Source organism: Heptranchias perlo, chromosome 21 (assembly GCF_035084215.1).
Source record: "Heptranchias perlo isolate sHepPer1 chromosome 21, sHepPer1.hap1, whole genome shotgun sequence".
Taxonomy (NCBI): domain Eukaryota; kingdom Metazoa; phylum Chordata; class Chondrichthyes; order Hexanchiformes; family Hexanchidae; genus Heptranchias; species Heptranchias perlo.
Genome location: NC_090345.1, coordinates 1,472,690 through 1,498,099, shown reverse-complemented (window position 1 = coordinate 1,498,099; position 25,410 = coordinate 1,472,690). Strand labels below are relative to the sequence as shown.

Here is a 25,410-nt window from a genome sequence, read left to right as displayed (position 1 = left end):
CGATTTACCTTTAACAAATCCATGCTAGTTTTCCCTAATCAATCTACACTCGTCCAAGTGACTGTTAATTCCATCCCGGATTATCGTTTCTAGAAGTTTCTCCACCACTGAGGTTAAACTGATTGGTCTGTAGTTGCTGGGTTTATCCTTTTTTGAACAAGGGTGCAACATTTGCAATTCTCCAGTCCTCTGGCACCACCCCCGTATCTACGGATGATTGGAAGATTATGGCCAGTACCTCCGCAATTTCCACCCTTACTTCCCTCAGCAACCTAGGATGCATCCTATCCGGACCGGGTGACTTATCTACTTTAAGTACAGATAGCCTTTCTAGTACCTCCTCTTTATCAATTTTTAGCCCATTCAGTATCTCAACTATATCTTCCTTTACTGAGACTCTGGCAGCATCTTCTTCCTTGGTAAAGACAGATGCAAAGTACTCATTTAGTTCCTCGGCCATCCCCTCTGCCTCCATGAATAGATCTCCTTTATGGTTCCTAATCGGCCCCACCCCTCTTCTTACTGCCCGTTTACTGTTTACATGCCTGCAGAAGACTTTTGGATTCCCTTTTATATCTCCTGCCAGTCTATTCTCATACTCTCTCTTTGCCCCTCATTTCCTTTTTCATTTCCCCTCTGAACTTTCTATATTCTGCCTGGTTCTCACTTGTGTTATCAACCTGATATCTGTCATACGCCCCTTTTTTCCATTTCATCTTACTCACTATCTCTTTTGTCACCCGGGGAGCTCTGGCTTTAGTTGCCCTACCTTTCTGTCTCGTGGGAATGTGCCTAGACTGTACCCAAACCATCTCCTCTTTAAAGACCGCCCACTGTTCAATTACAGTTTTGCCTGCCAATCTTTGATTCCAATTTACCCGGGCCAGATCTGTTTTCATCCCATTGAAATTGGCCCTCCTCCAATTGAGTATTTTTACTTTAGAGTGGTCCGTGTCCTTTTCCAGAGCAATTCTAAACCTTATGATACTATGATCGCTGCTCCCTAAATGATCTCCCACTGACACTTGCTCCACTTGGCCCACCTCATTCCCTAGAACCAAGTCCAACAATGCCTCCTTCCTCGTTGGGCTAGAAACGTGCTGGTTAAGAAAGTTGTGGCATATTCTGTCCATTCGAGATGATCGGCAGCCAGACAATGGCATTGACCCTGGGTACTACTAAGTAAATGGGCAAGCAGGGCGTGGGGCAAGGGGACCTGCTCTTCTTCCTACCTCCTTATGTTCCCACACCTCTGGCTATCATCTCCCTAACCACTCTCCCCAAAAAGACATTACACAAGCTTTTTGTCAAATTTCTTTTGCCCGTTTCCTTCCTGGGTACAGTTCCACAAGTCCATTCACCCTCAAATACCTCACTTAAATTGTCATTTTTCATGTGCGTGCATGGACAGGGACTATTGGCAGGCTAATTAACCACGGAGGGCATCGCAGTATAACCCGACAGAGCTAACCGTGCCCCCCTTAATCCAGGGTGGAGACCAACTGAACCACATGCCCAGCATCTATAGCCCATTCGCTGCATAAACTCACTGAACCATCAGGAGAAAGTCAACATATCAGTGTTAATTACACGAGGACCTCACCACCTCCCCCACAATAACGGAAACACAGCTGTCGGTCAGCAGGAGCCTGTTGGGATGTCCCTCAACACAATAGTCAGCTTTGGCTGCACTTTACAACAGCTATTTCTGTGCCTGTCACTAACCTCATTCATCACCTTACACAGATCACCACTTGGTGTACTCCAGTTCCTGCAAGGATTAGTGTTGGTGTTGGAATGTCACAGCTAAACACAAACACTTAATGTGACCTTTTGAATGATCCAATTTTGTAGTTAGTTCTAGACAGATTCAGTGAACTACCAAGCTAGCAGCTCAGTCTGAGAGACACCCACTCCCCCCAATATGCCACCCCTATACCATCACCCAACAAAACAGTGCACACACCGGATAACTACCCAGAGCAAGCCCAGACTTCAGAGCAAGACCAGCAGAGTCCCCGGCCCCAGGCCCGGCAGGGTCGGCTTCCAGAGGAGGAGTTGAGTGCAAGGTTCACAAGCTACTGCTTGATGACGGTTTTAGGTTGCTCAATAGGATCTAAAACCACCGGCAGTCTTGCGGAAAGATTGCTCACACTGTCACACACAGCACTTCCTCCCCACAGCTCTGTACGCTGCAATTAACTGTCAATCTGCTGTGTGCAGGATCAGAACTCCAGACTGCATGGGCTGATGCTGTGTGTGCCACCATCATTAAACAGACCATCAAAGATCCTTTCAAGCATTGCAGGTTCGGAGAACACCTCTCAATCGCTCACACCCTCAAATATCCGTCCAATTCTCACTTAACTTTTGCCACATTATCTCTCGCTCCTCCCCCCCAGCCCCCAGTTCCACATTCCCCACTCTCTGTGTAAGCAGTTAATCTAACCACTGTCTGTGGAAACCCCTTCTCAGCCTGAGCCCATGTCGCCGGGTTCTAGAGTTTACATAGAAAATAGGAGCAAAAGTAGGCCATTCTCCCCTTCGGGCCTGCTTTGTCATTCAAAATGATGTAAGGAGTCTTACAACACCAGGTGACGAAGGAGGAAGCCTCCGAAAGCTTGTGATTTTAAATAAAGCTGTTGGACGATAACCTGGTGTTGTAAGACTCCTTACATTTGTCCACCCCAGTCCATCACCGGCATCTCCACATCATTAAAAATGATCATGGCTGATCGTCTAACTCAGTACCCTGTTCCTGCTTTTTCCCCATATCCCTTGATCCCTTTAGCATTAAGAAATATATCTATCTCCTTCTTGAATACATCTAATGACTTGGCCGCCACTGCCTTCTGTGGTAGAGAATTCCACAGGTTCACCACCCTCTGAGTGAAGAAATTTCTCCTCATCTCGGTTCTAAATGGCATACCCCGTATCCTGAGACTGTGACCCCTGGTTCTGGACTCCCCAGCCAGCGGGAACATCCTCCCTCATCTAGTCTGTCTAGTCCTGTGATAATTTTATATGTTTCGATGAGATCACCTCTCATTCTTCTAAACTCGAGTGAATATAGGCCGAGTCGACCCAATCTCTCCTCATACGTCAGTCCTGCCATCCCAGGAATCAGTCTGGTGGACCTTCATTGCACTCCCTCCATGGCAAGGACATCCTTCCTCAGATAAGGAGACCAAAACTGCACACAATACTCCAGATGTGGACTCACCAAGGCCCCGTACAACTGCAGTAAGACATCCCTGGTCCTGTACTCAAATCCTCTTGCAATGAAGGCCAACATACCATTCGCCTTCCTAACTGCTTGCTGCACCTGAATGCTCACTTTCAGCGACTGGTGTACAAGGACACCCAAGTCTCGTTGCACCTCCCCTTTTCCCAATCTATCACCATTCAGATAATAATCTGTCTTTCTGTTTTTACAACCAAAGTGGATAACCTCACATTTATCCACATTATACTGCATCTGCCATGTTCTTGCCCACTCACCCAACTTGTCTAAATCACATTGGAGCCTCTTTGCATCCTCCTCACAGCTCACATTCCACCCCAGCGTTGAGTCATCTGCAAACTTGGAAATGTTACATTTAGTTCCCTCATCCAAATCGTTGATATATATTGTGAATAGCTGGGGCCCAAGCACAGATCCCTGTGGTACCCCACCAGTCACTGCCTGCCACCCAGAAAAAGACCTGTTTATTTCTACTCTCTGTTTCCTGTCTGTCAACCAATTCTCAATCCATGCCAGTATATTCCCCCCAATCCCATGTGCTTTAATTTTGCACACTAACCTCTTGTTTGGGACCTTATCAAAAGCCTTCTGAAAATCCAAATACACCACATCCACTGGTTCTCCCCCATCTATTCTACTAGTTACATCCTCAAAAAACTCCAGTAGATTTGTTAAGCGTGATTTCCCTTTCATAAACCCATGCTGACTTTGTCCAATCCCGTTAATGCCTTCCAAGTGTTCTGTTATCACATCTTTTATAATAGACTCTAGCATTTTCCCCACTACTGATGTTAGGCTAACTGGTCTGTAATACCCTGTTTTTTCTCTCCCTCCTTTTTTAAATAGTGGGGTTACATTTGCCACCCTCCAATCTGTAGGAACTGTTCCAGAGTCTATAGAATTTTGGAAGATGATCACCAATGCATCCACTATTTCCAGGGCCACTTCCTTTAGTACTCTGGGATGTAGATTATCAGGCCCTGGGGATTTGTCAGCCTTTCGCCCCATTAATTTCACGAGCACTATTTTTTTTTACTAATACTGGTTTCCTTCAGTTCCTCCCTCTCACTAGACCCTTGGTTCCCTAACATTTCTGGCAGGTTATTTGTGTCCTCCTTTGTGAAGACAGAACCAAAGTATGTGTTTAATTGTTCTGCCATTTCTTTGTTCCCCATTATAATTTCCCCCATTTCTGACTGTAAGGGACCTACATTTGTCTTCACTAATCTTTTTCTCTTGACATATTTATAGAAGCTTTTACAGTCCACTTTTATGTTCCCTGCTAGTTTACTCTCATACTCTATTTTTCCCCTCTTAATCAATCTCTTTGTCCTCCTTTGCTGAATTCTGAACTGTTCCCAATCCTCAGGTTTGCCACTTTTTCTGGCAATTTTATATGTCTCCTCTTTGGATCTAATACTATCCCTAATTTCTTTTGTAAGCCACGGTTGAGCCACCTTTCCTGTTTTATTTTTTGCGCCAGACAGGAATGAGTAATTGTTGTAATTCCTGCACACATTCTTTAAATATTAGCCACTGCCTATCCACCGTCATCCCGTTTAGTAAAGTTCCCCAATCTATCATACCCAACTCTCACCTCATACTTTCGTAATTTCCTTTATTTAGATTCAGAACCCTAGTTTCGGATTCAACTACTTCACTGTCCATCTTCCCTTCTAGCTTTATCTATGGCCCTTTCCCCAGCGCGTATTGTCAGGCCCAGGAATTTCACCTTCTGCTGGCCGATCTGCGCTTTCTTTGGATTCACTTTAAAACCTTCCTGCCCGAGCATTCGGCCAGAAGTGGGCCATGCTCCTCTCTCAAATCGGTGAATAGGAGCAGGTCATCCACATATTATACCAGCTGCCTAGGCTGGCTGAAGCCCTTTAAACTGTTTGCCATGCATTGGTGGAAAATGCTGGGGCTATTGTGGAAGCCCTGAGGCAGACAGTTCCAGGTGTACTGTTGCCCTTTAAAGGTAAAGGCAAACTTGTACTGATCCTCTCTCCTTAAAGGGATGGACCAAAACCCGTTGGAGATATCCAGCACCGTGAAAGTGGTCGCGGATGCTGGGATACTTCCTATCAGGTCGGCAACTGCTGCTACCGTGGGTGCACAGGCTGGGATGTTACTATTGAGCACCCGATAGTCCACGGTGGCCCTCCAGGAGTTGTCCGGTCCCTAGAAGGTCCCCACGAACGCCACGGCCAAAGAAACCGTGGTCACCGGCTCCCCAGTTTAAAAGGGCAGCCCCTCAAGTCAGGGATCGATCGGAGGACAGAGGTCCCCAGCCAGCAGCCGCAGGCTGCGAGGGACCAAAGGTACAGGACAGGGCGGCCACACCGAGGGGAGTAGTGTGCTGTAGCCCAAACAGGGATTAGCCTGGCCGCCCGGGGACGGGCGGCGGATGTACATAGCTTCTGTTATTTAATTTTGAAATTGTTAAGTTTGGGTGTTTTAGTTAAATTTTATATAAGGTGGTTGGTAGTTTAAGTATTATTGTTTACCGTGCATTATTTTTCTATGTATGTACCGTATTTTTCAAGTGCTGCAGGGGTGTTGGACCCCCTCCGTGTTTGGATATGAATCAGCTATGAAGAGAGACTGGGAAGATTGGGTTTGTTTTCCTTGGAGCAGAGGAGGCTGAGGGGGGACATGATTGAGGTGTACAAAATTATGAGGGGCACAGATAGGATGGATACTAAGGAGCTTTTTCCCTTCGTTGAGGGTTCTATAACAAGGGGACATAGATTCAAGGTAAAAGGCGGGAGGTTTAGAGGGGATTTGAGAAAGAACTTTTTCACCCAGAGGGTGGTTGGAGTCTGGAACTCACTGCCTGAAAGGGTTGTGGAGGCAGGAACCCTCACAACATTCAAGAAGCATTTGGATGAGCACTTGAAATGCCATAGCACACAAGGCTACGGACCAAATGCTGGAATATGGGATTAGAGTAGACAGGGCTGATGGCCGGCGCGGACACGATGGGCCGAAGGGCCTCTCTCTGTGCTGTATAACTCTATGACTCTAACTCTATGAATGTAACTGAATTCTTACCTGTGTCTGCACCTGAACACTACACCTAAAGGGGAATGCATGTTTTGGGTCTTAGATAGGTAAACTACAGGGGAAGATTGGCTCTCGAGGATCGAGAATTTTGCTCACCTTTTACCAGTATGATACTTAAAGCAAGGTTAAAGTATCACAGGGGGGAGTGTAAGATTCTCAAAAATCACAGATCCCCCAAAACTCGGAGAAAAACCCTCAAGAAATTCACCTTTTCCCTGAGTATGGAAAACTTTGGCCATTGACTAAAATCCTAAGATGGAAGGATAGGGGAGAGGTCACCAGACGAATTGAACAACACACACAGTGGAATGTGGGAGAATTACTGCTTCAGACATGTCTCTGTTTTAATGCAAAACCTACAGCAGGTAGTCAACACTCACTGCCATTGAAAGAGGCAACTGCTCCAGACATGGTGGGGCCATGTCTTTGTTTTAAAGCAAAACCGATCAACACCTCGGACGTTGGATACAAAAGGAAGCCTTGTGTGACAAGCTCTAAAAATCGGAATTAACAATGACCCATTGGGAGAAGCAATTGCAACATGAGGGACCATCAAAAAGCCATCAAAGATTCTTAAGGACTTTGTAAGAACTGTTTAAACAGACATGAAGTTTTTTTTTAAGTGACGAAGACCATTGTAAGAGAGGGATATAGAAGTGGAAACTTCAAACCTCGCTCTCTCTCTGGTTCTTGCTGGCGCTTGTGTGCTGCTTGTCTTGTTCTGCCTGTCTCTGGAAGGAAAGCAGCTTCCGGCGAAACCAACAAACCCTACGTGAGAGAACCGGTCAGCCAGACCTGCAAGGGCAAAGGATTGTTCAACAGCTCGGGAGACGACAGTTCAACAAGGCGAGGGGGCAACAGAGAGAAGGTCAGCAGCTCCAGAAGCAGGCCGACACACAAGAAACCAGAGCAACAGCCCCAGCGACCATCAGACACCTCACGGCAACAAGGGCCTTCCGAAACAACCAACCGAATATTACCACCAACCGGGTAATATTGGGCCACCGCGACCAAAGAAAACCAACTCGGGAGAAAACCAAAGATCTGCAAAGTTTCCACTCTACAATCTATTTCTGACTTGCCTCTGGGTGAATTACTGTCAAGGATTTGTTTGGTGAGCATTATCTCTGGTCCTTTAGAGTCCAACTTAGCTAGTATAGTGGGATTGGGAGGGGTGAGGTATCTTTCTACTGTAATTTCCCTCGTGTGTACTGAAGTGTTCCCCATTTTATTAGAGTGTTAAGATTGTTGTGTTGTATTTTCTCTCTTGAATAAAGATCAAAGTTTCTTGCACCAAAACCCGTTGTCTGCTGCACTTTGTCACAACCCCCAAATAAGTCCAAGGTCTAGAACCCAGGGAGTGGGAGCGATTCGAACCGCTCAGAAGTCAGAGGTGAAGCTGACACACACCACCACCCCCTACAGTTTCGGATTCAACTACTTCACTTTCCATCTTAATGAGGAATTCTATCATGTTATGGTCGTCTTCCCTAAGGGGCCCCGCACAACAAGATTGTTAATTAATCCTTTCTCATTGCACAATACCCAGTCTAGGATCGCCTGTTCTCTAGTTGGTTCCTCAACGTATTGGTCTAGAAAACCATCACGTACACACTCCAGGAATTCCTCCCCCACAGTATTATTGCTAATTTGGTTTGACCAATCTATATGTAGATTAAAGTCACCCATGATTATAGTTGTACCCTTCTTGCATGCCTCTCTAATTTCTTGTTTAATGCCCTCCTCTACATCTCCACTACTGTTTGGGGGCCTATAGACAACCCCCACCAACGTTTTCTGCCCCTTGGTGTTTCTTAGCTCCACCCATACAGATTCCACACCGTGATTTTCCGAGCCAATATCCTTCCTCACTATTGCATTGATTTCCTCCTTTACTAATAATGCTACCCCACCTCCTTTCCCTTTTTGCCTGTCCTTCCTAAATATTGAATACCCCTGGATGTTCAGTTCCCAACCTTGGTCACCCTGCAGCCATGTCTCCGTAATCACAACTATATCATAAACGTCAATATCTATCTGCGCTGTTAATTCATCTACCTTATTGCGAATGCTCTGCGCATTAAGACACAATGCCTTTAGACTTGCCTTTTTAAGATTGCTAGTCATTTTAGCTATATTTTACATTACGACCCTATTTGTTTTTCGCCCTTGTTTTCTCTGCCTTCCACTATTGCTTCTTCCTTTTCTGTCTTTTCTTTCTATCCTTGTTTCCACCTCCTCTGTCTCCCTGCTCAGGTTCCCATCCCCCTGCCATTCTAGTTTAAACCTTCCCCAACAGCATCAGCAAACACCCGCACGAGGACATCGGTCCCGGTCCTGCTCGGGTGCATCCCGTTTGTTACAATCTTGAATATATCAGGGTTCAATTCATTGATTCCCTTAAGGATCCTGAATAATGGAATAACATTTTCCCGCAGCCTGCTCTCCCCACAGTAACCAATCCCAGGCTCCTCTCCCCACAGTAACCAATCCCGGGCTCCTCTCCCCACAGTAACCAATCCCGGGCTCCTCTCCCCACAGTAACCAATCCCAGGCTCCTCTCCCCACAGTAACCAATCCCGGGCTCCTCTCCACACAGTAACCAATCCCGGGCTCCTCTCCCCACAGTAACCAATCCCGGGCTCCTCTCCCCACAGTAACCAATCCCGGGCTCCTCTCCCCACAGTAACCAATCCCGGGCTCTGCACCCTCCCCACAGTAACCAATCCCGAGCTCTGCACCCTCCCCACAGTAACCAATCCCGAGCTCTGCACCCTCCCCACAGTAACAAATCCCGGGCTCTGCACCCTCCCCATCATCCCATCCCTTTCTAGGCATGAAATGGGTCTTTTTCAGGTTGGCAGACTGTGACTAGTGGGGTACCGCAGGGATCGGTGCTTGGGCCCCAGCTATTCACAATCTATATCAATGATTTGGATGAGGGAACCAAATGTAATATTTCCAAGTTTGCTGATGACACAAAACTAGGTGGGAATGTGAGTTGTGAAGAAGATGCAAAGAGGCTTCAAGGGGATAGAGACAGTCTAAGTGAGTGGGCAAGAACATGGCAGATGGAATAATGTGGAAAAATGTGAAGTTATCCATTTTGGTAGGAAAAACAGAAATGCAGAGTATTTTTTAAATGGTGAGAGATTGGGAAATGTTGATGTTCAAAGGGACCTGGGTGTCCTTGTACATGAGTCACTGAAAGCTAACATGCAGGTGCAGCAAGCTATTGGGAAGGCAAATGGTATGTTGGCCTTTATTACAAGAGGATGCGAGTACAGAAGTAAAGATGTCTTACTGCAATTGTATAGGGCGTTGGTGAGACCACACCTGGAGCACTGTGTGCAATTTTGGTCTCCTTACCTATCAAAGGATATACTTGCCATGGAGGGAGTGCAACGAAGGTTCACCAGACTGATTCCTGGGATGGCGGGATTGTCATATGAGAAGAGATTGAGTAGACTAGGCCTGTATTCTCTAAAGTTTAGAAGAATGAGAGGTGATCTCATTGAAACATACAAAATTCTTACAGGGCTCGACAGGGTAGATGCAGGGAGGATGTTTCCCCTGGCTGGGGAGTCTAGAACCAGGGGTCACAGTCTCAGAATAAAGGGTAGGCCATTTAGGACTGAGAAGAGGAGAAATTTCTTCACTCAAGAGGGTGGTGAATCTTTGGAATTCTCTCCCCCAGAGGGCTGTGGAGGCTCAGTCATTGAGTATATTCAAAACAGAGATCGATAGATTTCTGGATATTAAAGGCATCAAGGGACATGGGGATAGTGCAGGAAAATGGCGTTGAGGTGGAAGATCAGCCATGATCTTGTCGAATGGCGGACCAGGCTCGAGGGGCCAGATGGCCTACTCCTGCTCCTATTTCTTATGTTCTTATGTTTTATTGCCCCCTCTCAGATTCCCTTCTAATACTTTACCCACAGTAGATGTGAGGCTCACTGCCCTGTAGCTCCCTGGGTTATCTCCATGCCCCTTTTAAAAGATTGGTGCTATGTTAACTACTTTCCAATCCTCAAGCACCACTCCCATTTGTGATGATTCCTTAAAGATGTGACTAATTTCACTGGCCACCTCCTTAAGCAATCCTGAACAAGTCCATCCAGGCCTGGTGCCCTGCCTTTCTGTAACTTCCTCAGCCTATCAGTGACTGACATATCTGAAATTTTGATTTCAACATTGAGTTTGCAAAAGGACTGGCCACCTTTTATGGAAAAGGTGACCTTTCTCCTTCCGAGCTACAATACATTTGTACATCTCAGGCTATAATGTTCGGGATCCATTCAGATTCCTAAGTCCAATTCTCAGGGCTCAGAAGAACATAAGAAAGAACATAAGAAATAGGAGCAGGAGTAAGCCCCTCGAGCCTGCTCCGCCATTCAATAGAATCATGGCTGATCTTCAACCTCAACTCCACTTTCCCGCCTGATCCCCATAACCCTTGATGCCCTTAGTGTCCAAAAATCTATCGCATCCCCAGTCCTCTGGGGTAGAGAAGTCCAAAGATTCACAACCCTCTGAGTGAAGAAACTTTTCCTCATGTCGGTCCTAAATGGCCAACACCTTAAGACAATGGCCCCTAGTTCTAGACTCTCTAGCCAGGGGAAACCGCCTCTCAGCATCTATCCTGTCCATCCCTCTCAGAATTTTACATGTTTCAATGAGATCACCTCTCATTCTTCTAAACTCCAGAAAATATAGGCCCATTCTACACAATCTCTCCTCATAGGAGGACCCTCTCACCTTAGGAATCAATCTAGTGAACCTTTGTTGCACCGCCTCTAAGGCAAGTATATCCTTCCTTAGATAAGGAGACTATAACTGTACAGAGTACTCCAGGTGTAGTCTCACCGGAGCCCTGTATAATTGCAGCAAGACTTCCTTACTCTTGTACTCCAACCCCATTGCAAGAAAGGCCACCATGCCATTTGCCTTCCTAATTGCTTATTGTACCTGCATGTTAACTTTCTGTGATTCGTGTACAAGGACACCCAAATCCCTCTGACTACCAACATTTAATAGTCTCTCACCTTTTAAAGAATATTCTGCTTTTCTATTCTTCCTATTTCCCCACATTATGCACCTCCTTCTTGCCCATTCACTTAACCTGTCGATACCTCTTTGCATCCTCCTCACAGCTTACTTTCCCACCTAGATTTGTATCGTCAGTAAACTTGGATACATTACACTCGGTCTCCTCATCTAAGTCATTGATATATATCGTAAACAGCTGAGGCCCAAGCACCAATCCTTGCGGCACCCCACTAGTTACAGCCTGCCAACCCGAAAATGACCCGTTTATTCCTACTCTCTGTTTTCTGTCCATTAACCAATCCTCTATCCATGCTAATATATTACCCCCAATCCCATGAGCCCTAATCTTGTGGAACAACCTTTTATGTGGCACCTTATCGAATGTCTTTTCAAAATCCAAATATACTACATCCACTGGTTCCCCCTTATCTACCCTGCTTTTCCACCCTCAAAAAACTCAGATTTGTCAAACACTATTTCCCTTTCATAAAACCGTGTTGACTCTGCCCAAATATATTATGATTTTCTAAGTGTCCTGTTACTACATCCTTAATAATAGATTCTAGCATTTTCCCTACTACTGATGTCAGGCTAACTGGCCTATAATTCCCCGTTTTCTCTCTCTCCCTCCCTCCCTTCTTGAATAGCGGGGTTACATTTGCTACCTTCCAATCCACGGGGACCGTTCTAGAATCTAGGGAATTCTGGAAAATCAAAACCAATGCATTCACTATCTCTGCACTACCTCTTTTAAAACCCTAGTATTTCGGCCATCAGGTCCAGGGGATTTGTCGGCTTTTAGTCCCATTAATTTCTCCAGTACTTTTTCTTTACTAATCTGAATCATAGAATGGTTACAGCACGGATGAGGCCATTCAGCCCATCAAGTCCATGCCGGCTCTCTGCAAAAGCAATCCAGCTCGTCCCACTACCCCGCTCTTTCCCTGTAGCCCTGCAATTTTTTTCCTTTCAAGTACTTATCCAATTCCCTTTACAAAGTCACAATTGAATCTGCCTCCACCACCCCCTCAGGCAGTGCATTCCAGATTAACTGTGTTAAGAAAGTTTTTCCTCATGTGGCCTTTGGTTCTTTTGCCAATCACCTTAAATCTATGTCCTCCGGTTCTTGACCCTTCCGCCAATGGGAACAGTTTCTCTCTATCTACTCTGTCTAGACCCCTCATGACTTTGAATACCTCTATCAAATCTCCTCTCAACCATCTCTGCTCGAAGGAGAACAACCCCAGCTTCTCCAGTCTATCCAAGTAATTAAAGTTCCTCATCCCTGGAATCATTCTAGTAAATCTTTTCTGCACCCTCTCTATGGCCTTCACATCCATCCTAAAGTGCGGTGCCCAGAATTGGACACAATACTCCAATTGGGCCAAACCAATGTTTTATAAAGGTTCATCATAACCTCCTTGCTTTTGTACTCTATGCCTCTATTTATAAAGCCCAGGATCCCGTATGCTTTTTTAACCGCTTTCTCAACCTGCCCTGCCACCTTCAATGATTTGTGTACATATACCCCCAGATCTCTATGTTCCTGCACCCCTTTTAGAATTGTGCCCTTTAGTTTACATTGCTTCCCCTCATTCTTCTTACCAAAATGAATCATTTTGCACTGCTCTGCGTTAAATTTCATCCGCCCATTCCACCACCATGTCCTCTTGAAGTCTATCACTATCCTCCTCACTGTTCACTACCCTGCCAAGTTTTGTGTCATCTGCAAATTTTGAAATTCTGCCCTGTACACCCAAGTCCAAGTCATTAATATATATCAAGAAAAGCAGTGGTCCCAGCACCGACCCCTGTGGAACACCATTGTACATCTCCCTCCAGTCCAAAAAACAACCTTTCACCACTACTCTCCGTTTCCTGTCACTTAGCCAATTTCGTATCCATGCTGCCACTGCCCCCTTTTATTCTAAGGTCATCAACTTTGATGACAAGCCTATTATGCGGCACTTTATCAAACGCCTTTTGGAAGTCCAAAAAAAACATCGACTGCATTGCCCTCATCTACCCACTCTGTTACCTCATCAAAAAACTTGATTAAGTTAGTTAAACACGATTTGCCTTTAACAAATCCGTGCTGGCTTTCCTTTATTAATCCACACTTGTACAAGTGACTGTTAATTTTGTCCCGGATTATTGTGTCTAGAAGTTTCCCCACCACCGAGGTTAAACTGACTGGCCTGTAGTTGCTAGGTTTATCCTTACACCCTTTTTTGAACAAGGGTGTAACATTTGCAATTCTCCAGTCCTCTGGCATCACCCCGTATCAAAGAACATTTGGAAGATTATGGCCAGTACCTCCACAATTTCCAAGCTTACTTCCCTCAGCGACCTAGGATGCATCCCATCCAGACCGGGTGACTTATCTACGTTAAGTACAGTCAGCCTTTCAAGTACATCCTCAATCAATTTTTAGCCCATCCAGTATCTCAACTGCCTCTTCTTTTACTGTGACTTTGGTAGCATCTTCTGCCTTGGTAAAGACAGATGCAAAGTACTCATTTAGTACCTCAGCCATACCCTCTGCCTCCATGAGTAGATCTCCTTTTTGGTCCCTAATCGGCCCCATCCATCCTCTTACTACCCATTTACTATTTGTATGCCTATAGAAGACTTCTGGATTCCCTTTTATGTTGGCCGCCAGTCTATTCTCAAACTCTCTCTTTGCCCCTCTTATTTCCTGTTTCACTACCCCTCTGGACTTTCTATATTCAGCCTGGTTCTCACTTGTGTTATCAACCTGACAATTACTTTAAGTTCCTCACTCTCATTAGGACCTTGGTTCCCCACTATTTCCGGTATGTTTTTTGTGTCTTCTGCTGTGAAGACACAGAAGACAGCCCATCAAGAGAGGGGGCAGTTCTGGATTTTGTTTTAGGAAATGAGGCTGGGCAGGTGGAAGGAGTATCAGTGGGAGAGCATTTTGCTGGTAGTGATCATAATTCAGTTAGTTTTAGCATAGTTATGGAAAAGGACAAAGACAGAACAGGAGTTAAAGTTCTCAATTGGGGATAGGCCAATTTTACTAAGCTAAGAAGTGATTTAGCAAAAGTGGACTGGAAACAGCTACTTCAAGGTAAATCCATGTCAGCAGTGGGAGGCGTTCATGGAGGAGATTCAAGGAGTGCAGAGTAAACATGTGCCCACAAAGAAAAAGGGTGAGGCTGCCAAATCTAGAGCCCTCTGGATGTCTAGGAGCATAAGGATAAGATAAGGCAAAAAAGGAAAGCTTATGTCAGACACCAAGAACTCAATACTACAGAAAGCCTAGAGGAGTATAGAAAGAGCAGGGGTGAAATTAAAAAGGAAATTAAGAAAGCAAAGAGAGGGCATGAAAAAATACTGGCAAGTAAAATCAAGGAAAGCCCAAAGATGTTTTATAAATACATAAAGAGCAAGACGATAACTAAGGAAAGAGTATGGCCTATTAGAGACCAAAAAGGTAACCTGAGTGTGGAGGCGGAATATGTTGGTTTGGTTCTTAATGAATACTTTGTGTCTGTCTTCACAAAAGAGAGGGACGATGCAGTCATTGTAGTTAAGGAGGAGGAAAGTGAAATATTAGATGGGATAAATTTAGTGAGAGAAGAAATATTAAGGGGTTTAGCATCTTAGATAGTAGATAAATCACCAGGCCTGGATGAAATGTATCCCAGGTTGCTAAAAAAAGCAAGGGAGGCTCTGACCATCATTTTCCAAACCTCAATGGATACAGGCGTGGTGCCGGAGGATTGGTGGACTGCCAACGTAGTACCATTGTTAAAAAAGGGAGCGAGGGATAGACTGAGTAATTACACGCCAGTCGGTCTAACCACAGTGGTGGGCAAGTTACTGGAAACAATTCTGAGGGACAGGATAAATCATCACTCAGAAAGACACGGAGTTATCAAGGACAGTCAGCATGGATTTATTACAGGAAGGTCGTGTCTGACTAACTTGACTGAATTTTTTGAGGAGGTAACAAGGAGGGTCGATGAGGGTAGTGCATTTGATGTATTCTACATGGATTTTAGCAAGGCCTCTGACAAGGTTCCACATGGCAGACTGGTCAAAAAATTAAAAGCTCATGGGACCCAAGGGAAAGTGGCAAGTTGGATCCAAAATTGGCTCAGTGGCAGGAATCAAGGGTGATGGTCGACGGTGTTTTTGTGACTGGAAGGATGTTTCCAGTGGGGTTCCGCAGGGCTCAGTACTAGGTCTCTTGCTTTTGGTGATATATATTAATGATTTGGACTTAAATGTAGGGGTCATGATTAAGAAGTTTGCAGATGATACAAAAATTGGCCGTGTGCTTGACAGTGAGGAGGAAAGCTGTAGACTGCAGGAAGATATCAATGGACTGGTCAGGTGGACAGAAAAGTGGCAAATGGAATTCAATCCAGAGAAATGTGAGGTAATGCATTTGGGGAGGGCAAACAAGGCAAGAGAATACACAATACATGGGAGGATACTGAGAGGTATAGCGGAACAAAGGGACCTTGGAGTGCATGTCCACAGATCCCTGAAGGTAGCAGGGCAGGTAGATAAGGTGGTTAAGGCGGCATACAGAATACTTTCCTTTATTAGCCAAGCCACAGAATATAAAAGCAGGGAGATTATGCTAGAACTGTACAAAACATTGGTTAGGCCACAGCTAGAGTACTGTGTACAGTTCTGGTCACCACATTACAGGAAAGATGTAATTGCACTAGAGGGGGTACAGAGGAGATTTATGAGAGTGTTGCCAGGGCTGGAGAATTTTAGCTATGAGGAAAAATTGGATAGGCTGGGGTTGCTTTCCTTGGAACAGAGGAGGCTGAGGGGCAATTTAATTGAGGTATATAAAATTATGAGGGGCATGGATAGAGTGGGCAAGAAGGATCTATTTCCCTTAGCAGAGAGGTCAATAACCAGGGGCATAGATTTAAAGTGATTGGTAGGAGGAGTAGAGGGGAGCTGAGGAAAAATCTTTTCACCCAGAGGGCGGTGAGGGTCTGGAACTCACTGCCTGAAAGGGTGGTAGAGGCAGAAACCCTCAACTCATTTATAAAGTTCTGGATGTGCACCTGAAGTGCCGTAACCTACAGGGCTACGGACAAAGTGCAGGAACATAGGAACAGGAGTAGGCCATTCAGCCCCTCGTGCCTGCTCCACCATTTGATCAGATCATGGCTGATCTGTGATCTAACTCCATATACCTGCCTTTGGCCCATATCCCTTAATACCTTTGGTTGCCAAAAAGCTATCTATCTCAGATTTAAATTTAGCAATTGAGCTAGTATCAATTGCCGTTTGCAATTGTGGGATTAGGCTGGGTGGCTCATTTTGGCAGGCGCAGATACGATAGGCCGAATGGCCTCCTTCTGTGTCGTAAATTTTCTATGATTCTATGACAGATACAAAAGATTTGTTCAACGTCTCTGCCATTTCCTTATTCCCCATTATAATTTCTCCTGTCTCAGCCTCTAAGGGACCCATGTTTACTTTTGCTAATCTCTTCCTTTTTATATATTTGTAGAAGCTTTTACATTCTGTTTTTATATTTCTTGCTAGTTTACTCTCATTCAATTTTCTCCCTCCATCAATTTCTTGGCCATCCTTTGCTGATTTCTAAAAGCCCTTCCATTTCTCAGGCTTACTACTCTTTTTGGCAACATTATAAGCCTCTTCTTTTAATCTAATACCATCCTTAACTTAGAGTCATAGAGTTATGACTCTAAGTTATGACTCTAAGTTAACTTCTCTAGTTAGCCACGGTTGGATCACTTTTCCCGAGGAGTTTTTATTCCTCAAGGGAATGTATATTCATTGAGAATTATGAATTATTTCTTTAAATGTTCGCCATTGCTTATCGACCGTCATATCTTTTAATCTAATTTCCCAAACGACCTTAGCCAACTCTCCCCTCATACCTACAGAGTTGGCTTTGTTTAAATTTAAGACCCAGGTTTCGGACTTAACTACATCACTCGCAAACTCAATATGAAATTCTATCATATTATGATCACTCTGCCCCAGAGGATCCTTAACTATAAGATTACTAATTTACCCTGTCTCATTACACAATACAAGGTCTAAAATAGCCTCTTCCCCAGTTGGTTCCTCAACATTTTTCTCTAGGAAACTGTCTCGAATATATTCAATGAACTCGTCCTCCAAACTACTTTTGCCAATTTGGTTTGCCCAGTCTATATGAAGATTAAAGTCCCCCACAATTATTGCATTACTCTTGTTACATGCTCCTCTAATTTTCTGATTTATACTCTGTCCAACACTATAACTACTGTTAAGGGGCCTATAAACTACTCCCACCAGTGTTATTTTTAGCTCCACCCAGACTGATGGTGATTTTCTGAGCGAAGATCCTTTCTCACCACTGTCTTCATCTCATCCGTTATTATCAGGACTATCACCCCCCACCCCACCCCCGACTCCTTTTCCATTCTGCCTGTCTTTTCTAAAAGTCGAGTACTCTGGAATATTTAGTTCCCAACCTTGGTCACCCTGCAACCAGTAATGGCTACTAGATCAAACCCATTTATATCTATTTGTGCAATTAATTTGACTATCTTGTTAAGAATGCTTCGTGCATTCAGATATATGGTCCAACACTGGGTTCAAAAAGTCATGCTGGAGGAGAAACTGGTGGACGCCATTCGGCTTCCACTTCACTGGAAAGCTCTGTGGATATTATGACGCAGTATTTACTAAATATCTGAGTGACAGCTGGCGGCAGAAAGTCAACCCTGCACTAAAATTAATTTCCAATCACAACTGGAACATCAACTCAATCACCAACATATTCCCAATCTAACACTGGTCCTAAACAGCCCTCCATTGTCCCAGTCTTGCCAAACACCTGGTGCAGAAAAATGTGTCTGATTTACTCTCACATTCACCAAGCCCCGTGACAGACACCACAGCCATCACTGTACTATACACTAACCATCACTGTACTATACTATACCGGGGTACGGTCGCATAGTGGTTATGTTACTGGACTAGTAATCCAGAGGCCTGGACTAATAATCCGGAGTCATGAGTTCAAATCCCGCCAGGGCAGATGGGGAATTTAAATTCAATTAATTAAATTCAATTAATTAAATAAAATCTGGAATTAAAATTCTAATATCAGTAATGGTGGCCATGAAACTACCGGATTGTCATAAAAACCTATCTGGTTCACTAATGTTCTTTAGGGAAGGAAACCTGCCGTCCTTACCCCGTCTGGCCTATATGTGACTCCAGACCCACAGCAATGTGGTTGATTCTTAATTGCCCCTCTGAAATGGCCTAGCAAGCCACTCAGTTGTAAAATCTTGTTACCACACGGACTGCAGCGGTTCAAGAAGGCGGCTCACCACCACCTTCTCAAGGGCAATTAGGGATGGGCAATAAATGCCGGCCTCACCAGCGACACCCACATCCCATGAACGAATAAAAAAAAATATACACTACGTTCACATAACACTATCCATCACTGTACTATACACTAACCATCACTGTACTATACACTAACCATCACTGTACTATACACTATGTTCACATAACACTAACCATCACTGTACTATACACTAACCATCACTGTACTATACACTAACCATCACTGTACTATACACTACGTTCACATAACACTAACCATCACTGTACTATACACTAACCATCACTGTACTATACACTAACCATCACTGTACTATACACTACGTTCACATAACACTAACCATCACTGTACTATACACTATGTTGACAAAACACTATCCATCACTGTACTATACACTAACCATCACTGTACTATACACTAACCATCACTGTACTATACACTACGTTGACATAACACTAACCATCACTGTACTATACACTACGTTGACATAACACTATCCATCACTGTACTATACACTAACCATCACTGTACTATACACTACGTTGACATAACACTAACCATCACTGTACTATACACTACGTTGACATAACACTATCCATCACTGTACTATACACTAACCATCACTGTACTATACACTACGTTGACATAACACTAACCATCACTGTACTATACACTACGTTCACATAACACTAACCGTCACTGCATATACCAGCCTTGTAGTCACTAAGCTAAAATAACATTAACCATTACCTTGTCCATGCCAATCCCCTTACTTGTTGCTCTGGCTATGGTGCTTTAATCTCCTTTGAAGCTTGTACCGGCTATTTCTGAAACTATAAATCTACTCATCATTACCTGACATTGGCTCCCTGCCGTGACTGGCTCCATCACTTACCAAGTTCTCAACATCACTCATTCACCTGCAGCGTGCAGTTTGTGAAATCAGATCAAAAGCATGTGCCTCAGTTTTAAGGGTTGCAGAAGTTCTTCCACAGTCCCCAGTTTATCTGCACCTAGAGCTCACTTGTCATGTAACCTCCTCCAGCAGAGGACAGGCCAGTGAGGGGCACAGACTTCTCCAGGGTCGTGGCCTTCTCCTGCCCACAAAGACTAGGTGGGAAAGGGGGATGAAATGCTTTGGGTCGCTGGGTGTAGCAGCATTGTAAAGGCTTCAGAAAGACCGTGTTTACAAGGCTACTACACATAGCCACTACAGCAATCCTCCTCCCAGCTTATTAATGGCGTCAGAGAACAAGCCAGAAAGATAAGCTCCTCTGGGACTGAGAATCCTCACCTACACCACGATGGGATACCCTGGGACTGATGGCCTTCTGATGGGTCCCAAGCAAGAACTACATGTTTATATCATTTGCAGGATATGCATCGCTTCCTGGTCTGTGTCAGTGATCGTCTTCTAGCTGTGCAACTCAGAATGGTTAAAAGTAATCTCCATGAGCCAGCCAGTGCCAACACTCAAACCTGCCTGGAGAGAGCTGGGAGGAGAGTCAACTCCCACTGGAGAATTGGGGTGCTCATTTTCTGGTTCCCACAAAGAATCATTTTTGTTTTTCCCACTTATAACAATTGCCCTCCATCTTACCTCCTACAGCTGGGAGGGAGGGACGAAGAGGCCGCTAACTCCTCCACGAGGGCGACAGCAACCCTCCTTTCTCAGCCCACAGGAAGTACGCTAGCTGTGGGGTGAAACAGATAAAGTGTTGGTCACCTTCCACCAAGCCGTAACCATAGTGGTGTGAAGCCAGCATCTTAACCTTATTTCTTGGCTACCTAGTTTCCACTCATACTGCAGTATCTCAGCTGTCGCTGAAAGCTCACCTTCTGACATTCCTCCTCCCATTGACTCACTGTTCTGAGGGCTGTCCTCTCTCCCACTCTGTTCCTCCATCATATCAATGACCTCCTAAACTTATTACCCATTCTTTTACTTATAGTTCTGCTCTACATTAATCTCACACCCTCAGTGCACACCATCACCAGTCCCTTGGCAATGCAACTGGCTGAATCCTGATCTGCCCAAGCTCTGCAATGCAGCACAAAAATCTCATTTATTGCAATTCTGCAAGGAGACCATTTCTTCCCATATCCCACATCCAACAGCTGCCTTCTCTCATGGTTCAACCCTTATTCCTTTTCCATCTAATGACATACTTGTCTCAACATGTCCTCTGAACTCAAGTGAACTCCCACACTTCCATTGCTACGGCTGCTAATAATGTCTTTTCCCCATTCGACAACTCAATTTTCTATAAAGCACAAATCCATCCAAGGTGCAGATACTGCTCCCATACCTGGGCAGGCTCCAAGCACCTCACACGCACCCAGCCAGGATACCAGAAAAAGCTTGATGTCTGATAGGCAATCCTTCTCCAGCCTTAACCCGTGTCCCTATTGTCATCTTTCTTGTCTATATTTATCCCTACTATGATTAATGCTCTCCTAAATTTCAAATATGCCAGCCTATTAGCTATTCTGCACTCCCATTTTCAACCTGTTGAAATCAAAATCCATACTGTTTCCTATTCTAACTTAATCTTTCCCAGAACCTCAAAACTATGAACTTCCTTTCCTTTTACACCATACAGGCTTTTCAAAACCAACTTGACATCACCTATCCATTACTTCTCGATTTATCTCACCTTCTCTCACTCTTTTCACCTTTGCTAATGTCCTACACAGTGAGCTTTGATCCGTCGTCCAGATTTCTCAACTTAACAAAAAGAAAAGTCACTTTGCTGCCGGAGTAGAACCAAAGATACTGCCTTGCACTCAGCCCGTCATGGGCTCACTACACATGCAGGTTAACCACACAATGGGTCAATGTGCCCTCCTTCTCACCTGCATAGACTAATCTGCTTCCCAGTGTAGCAGGTTAAATAAGATAATAACAAACAAAATATATCAGCGATGTTATCACAAAAATGATTGCTTCAGCACAAAGTGAACCTATCACTGCCATTATACTATATTAGTTTAAGGCTCTACTTGAAAAAGTTTTCTTTTTATTCATTCGTTCTTGGGATGTGGGCATCGCTGGCAAGGCCGGCATTTATTGCCCATCCTGAGTTGCCCTCAGAAGGTGGTGATGGGCCTTCGTCTTCAACCACTGCAGTTCTTTGAAGTGGGTTTGATACAACTGAGTGTCTCGCTCGGCTACTTCAGAGGGCAGTTATGAGTCAACCACATTGCTCATGTGGAGTCACATGTCGGCCCAGACCGGGTAAGGACGGCAGGTTTCCTTCCCTAAAGGACATTAGTGAACCAGTTAGGTTATTATGACAATCTAACAGGTTAAAATGTGATCTGATATATGCATTCAAAATTATAAAGGGTTTTGAACAGGTAAATTGGGAAAAACTATTTCCACTGGTCAGTGTTTAGGTAACTTTCATCATCAAAGGAACTTAACATGATGTCAGGAGAATTATTTATTTACACAGAGGGTTATTAGGGCATAGAATGCCCCATCAGAAAAAGTAGTGGAACCGAATCCATAATAGCTTTCAAAAGAGAAGTGGATAAATATTTGAAAAAGAAAAACTTAAAAGTGTATGGGGAAAGGGCAGGGGAGTGAGACTGAGTGAAGAGCTCTTTCAGAACTGAACAGGCACAATGAGCCAAATGGCTACCTTCTGCACTGTAAATCTCCACGATTCAGCACAGCAGGGACGCCAACCAGTGCACTGATTTACAACAGTCAACGGGAGACCTTCAAATTTTCCACTGATCAGAACAAAGGAAACAAAAAAAGAAAGATCTTGCATTTATATAGCACCTTTCATGACCTCAGGGCATCCCAAACCAATTTACAGCCACCGTTGTAATGTAGGAAAACAAGGCAACAAATCTACAAACAGCAAGGACCCATAAGCAGCAAGAGATAAATGATCAATGTGTTTTTGGTGGTGTTGGTTGGCCAGGACACAGGGAAAACACACTGCTCTTCTTCCAATAGTGCCAACAGGATCTTTTACGTCCACCTGAGAGGGCAGACAAGTAGGAAAATTAAGAGCTACCCCAGCGACCTACCTGGATCAGGCAGTGTATACTTGAGCCAGAGACCAAGCAGGTCCAAAGTTTGATCTCCACTCTGCTCAGTCAGATTATCTCAGCAGCAGGTTCAGTGCATAATCAGGACTGGCTTCAGCACCTAACTCCTCGGGTGGGAAAAAGCAAATCATCCAGGGTTCCCATGTAATTATCATCCAGATACCCCTGCTGGAAGTAAGTGTGTAGACATCAGGGGGAGACAAGATTGGACTTGGGGAAAAGAGTGATGTGGAATCAGCTGCAGTTGGTATTATCTGGATGCAAACACTCTGTGGAACTTGTGAAGAACAGTCAGAGTAATTCATCCTCCTTCCTGCCTTAATACATCACACCCCTGTACACTGTCCTCGTCATCAGGCCACAGTGTGCAGGAGTGCCTCTAGTTAGAGTCTCTCTCACCCCTCTGCCCTCTCAGCATTTGACTGAGTGTGGCACCAAGGAGCCCTAGTAAAATTGAAGTCAATGGGAATCAGGGGGAAAACTCTTCAGTGGCTGGAATCTTACCTAGCACAAAGGAAGATGGTAGTGGTTGTTGGAGGCCAATCATCTCAGCCCCAGGACATTGCTGCAGGAGTTCCTCAGGGCAGTGTCCTAGGTCCAACCATCTTCAGCTGCTTCATCAATGACCTTTCCTCCATCATAAGGTTAGAAATGGGGATGTTTGCTGATGATTGCACAGTGTTCAGTTCCATTCGCAACCCCTCAGATAATGCAGTCCGTGCCCACATGCAGCAAGACCTGGATAACATCCAGGCTTGGGCTGGTAAGTGGCAAGTAACATTTGCGTCAGACAAGTGCCAGGCAATGACCATCTCCAACAAGAGAGAGTCTAACCACCTCCCCTTGACATTCAACGGCATTACCATCGCCGAATCCCCCACAATCAACATCCTGGGGGTCACCATTGACCAGAAACCTAACTGGACCAGCCATATAAATACTGTGGCTACAAGAGCAGGGGCTGGGTATTCTGCGGCGAGTGACTCACCTCCTGACTCCCCCAAAGCCTTTCCACCATCTATAAGGCACAAGTCAGGAGTGTGATGGAATAGTCTCCACTTGCCTGGATGAGTGCAGCTCCAACAACACTCAAGAAGCTCGACACCATCCAGGACAAAGCAGCCCGCTTGATTGGCACCCCATCCACCACCCTAAACATTCACTCCCTTCACCACCGGCGCACCGTGGCTGCAGTGTGTACCATCCACAGGATGCACTGCAGCAACTCGCCAAGACTTCTTCGACTGCACCTCCCAAATCTGCGACTTCTACCACCTAGAAGGACAAGGGCAGCAGGCACATGGGAACAACACCACCTGCATGTACCCCTCCAAGTCACACACCATCCCGACTTGGAAATATATCGCCGTTCCTTCATCGTCGCTAGGTCAAAATCCTGGAACTCCCTACCTAACAGCACTGGGGGAGAACCTTCACCACACGGACTGCAGCGGTTCAAGAAGGCGGCTCACCACCATCTTCTCAAGGGCAATTAGGGATGGGCAATAAATACTGGTCTCACCAGCGATGCCCACATCCCATAAACGAATAAGAAAAAAATTAATGGTTGCTCTTGATCACGCGCCACCCAACGGTGACCTTCTCCCAGGAGATGTCCTCTGATCCCTCTCTCCCTCTGTGAGGCAGCACCTAGCCCATTTGGCACTTACACACAGTAACATGGTTGAGATTGGGTACTCAGAGTGAAGGGACTGAACCTGCATTTCTCCCCTTGGACAGCCAGTCTGGGACCACAGACTTTCAAAACTGCAACTTAGAATCCAAAAGCTCGAGAAGTACTTTTCATTGCTTGCCTCCTTGATCACCCAAATCTCTAGCATTCGTTAAAGGAACCAGGAGGACTATTACACTAACAGAAAGCTCCTACACCCACACCGTCCATGCACTCTCCGGAGATCTCCCAATGACACCTGGCACTCGACTCTCCGTAAACCCTGAAGGTGGGTCGGAGGCACGGAAAACGAGCCCCTCCCTCTGCTGACTCCCCCACCGGGGGAAGGGAGCTAGCAGAGCACGATGGCAGTAAAACGTGGAGCACAGTGCTCAGAGGTCTGCTCTCCAGGGATCCCGACAAAATAGTAACAAAAAGTGCCTCAACAACCATTTGAGATTCTGGCTGAATTTTAACCCCTTAAATTCTGATCCGAGCAGTCAGCGCTCTAGCTCATGCCTGGGTTCATCTTTGGAGGAAATGCTGCTCTTAACGTGGAATTGAGGTGTTTTCATTCAATAATAAATCCGCTCTTTTAAGGCATATTGTGTAACCAGGTATCAGAAGCGGGAAGCGGATCTGTTTATTTTGTACACATGGGACACACATTGTGATGGATCGTGCAAGGACAGGTGTGTGCCTCGACACAAGGACTCATGACTCATGCCTGTGCCCTGCATTTACAGTGTATGTAGCACACTATCCGCAATAAACCCATTACTCGGAGTGAGCCAAGCACAGTAGGCCATCTCCCAGCTGCTCCTCTATTTGTTTTACAATAATATATACCTGGACGTGAGGCACCTGCCACGGCGAGGAGTGATGAGGTGTGAAGGTACAATCTGCCTCTGCTCCTCTAACTTATGGAACCAC

The 25,410-nt window shown here is 45.1% G+C and overlaps 1 protein-coding gene across 4 annotated transcripts in view; it reads right to left on the bottom strand.

Moving 5' to 3' along the window:
* LOC137339899 (cytosolic purine 5'-nucleotidase) overlaps window positions 1-25,410 on the bottom strand; it is a 143,761-nt gene that overhangs the window by 77,495 nt on the left and 40,856 nt on the right. The gene's annotated exons all lie outside the window — the stretch shown is intronic.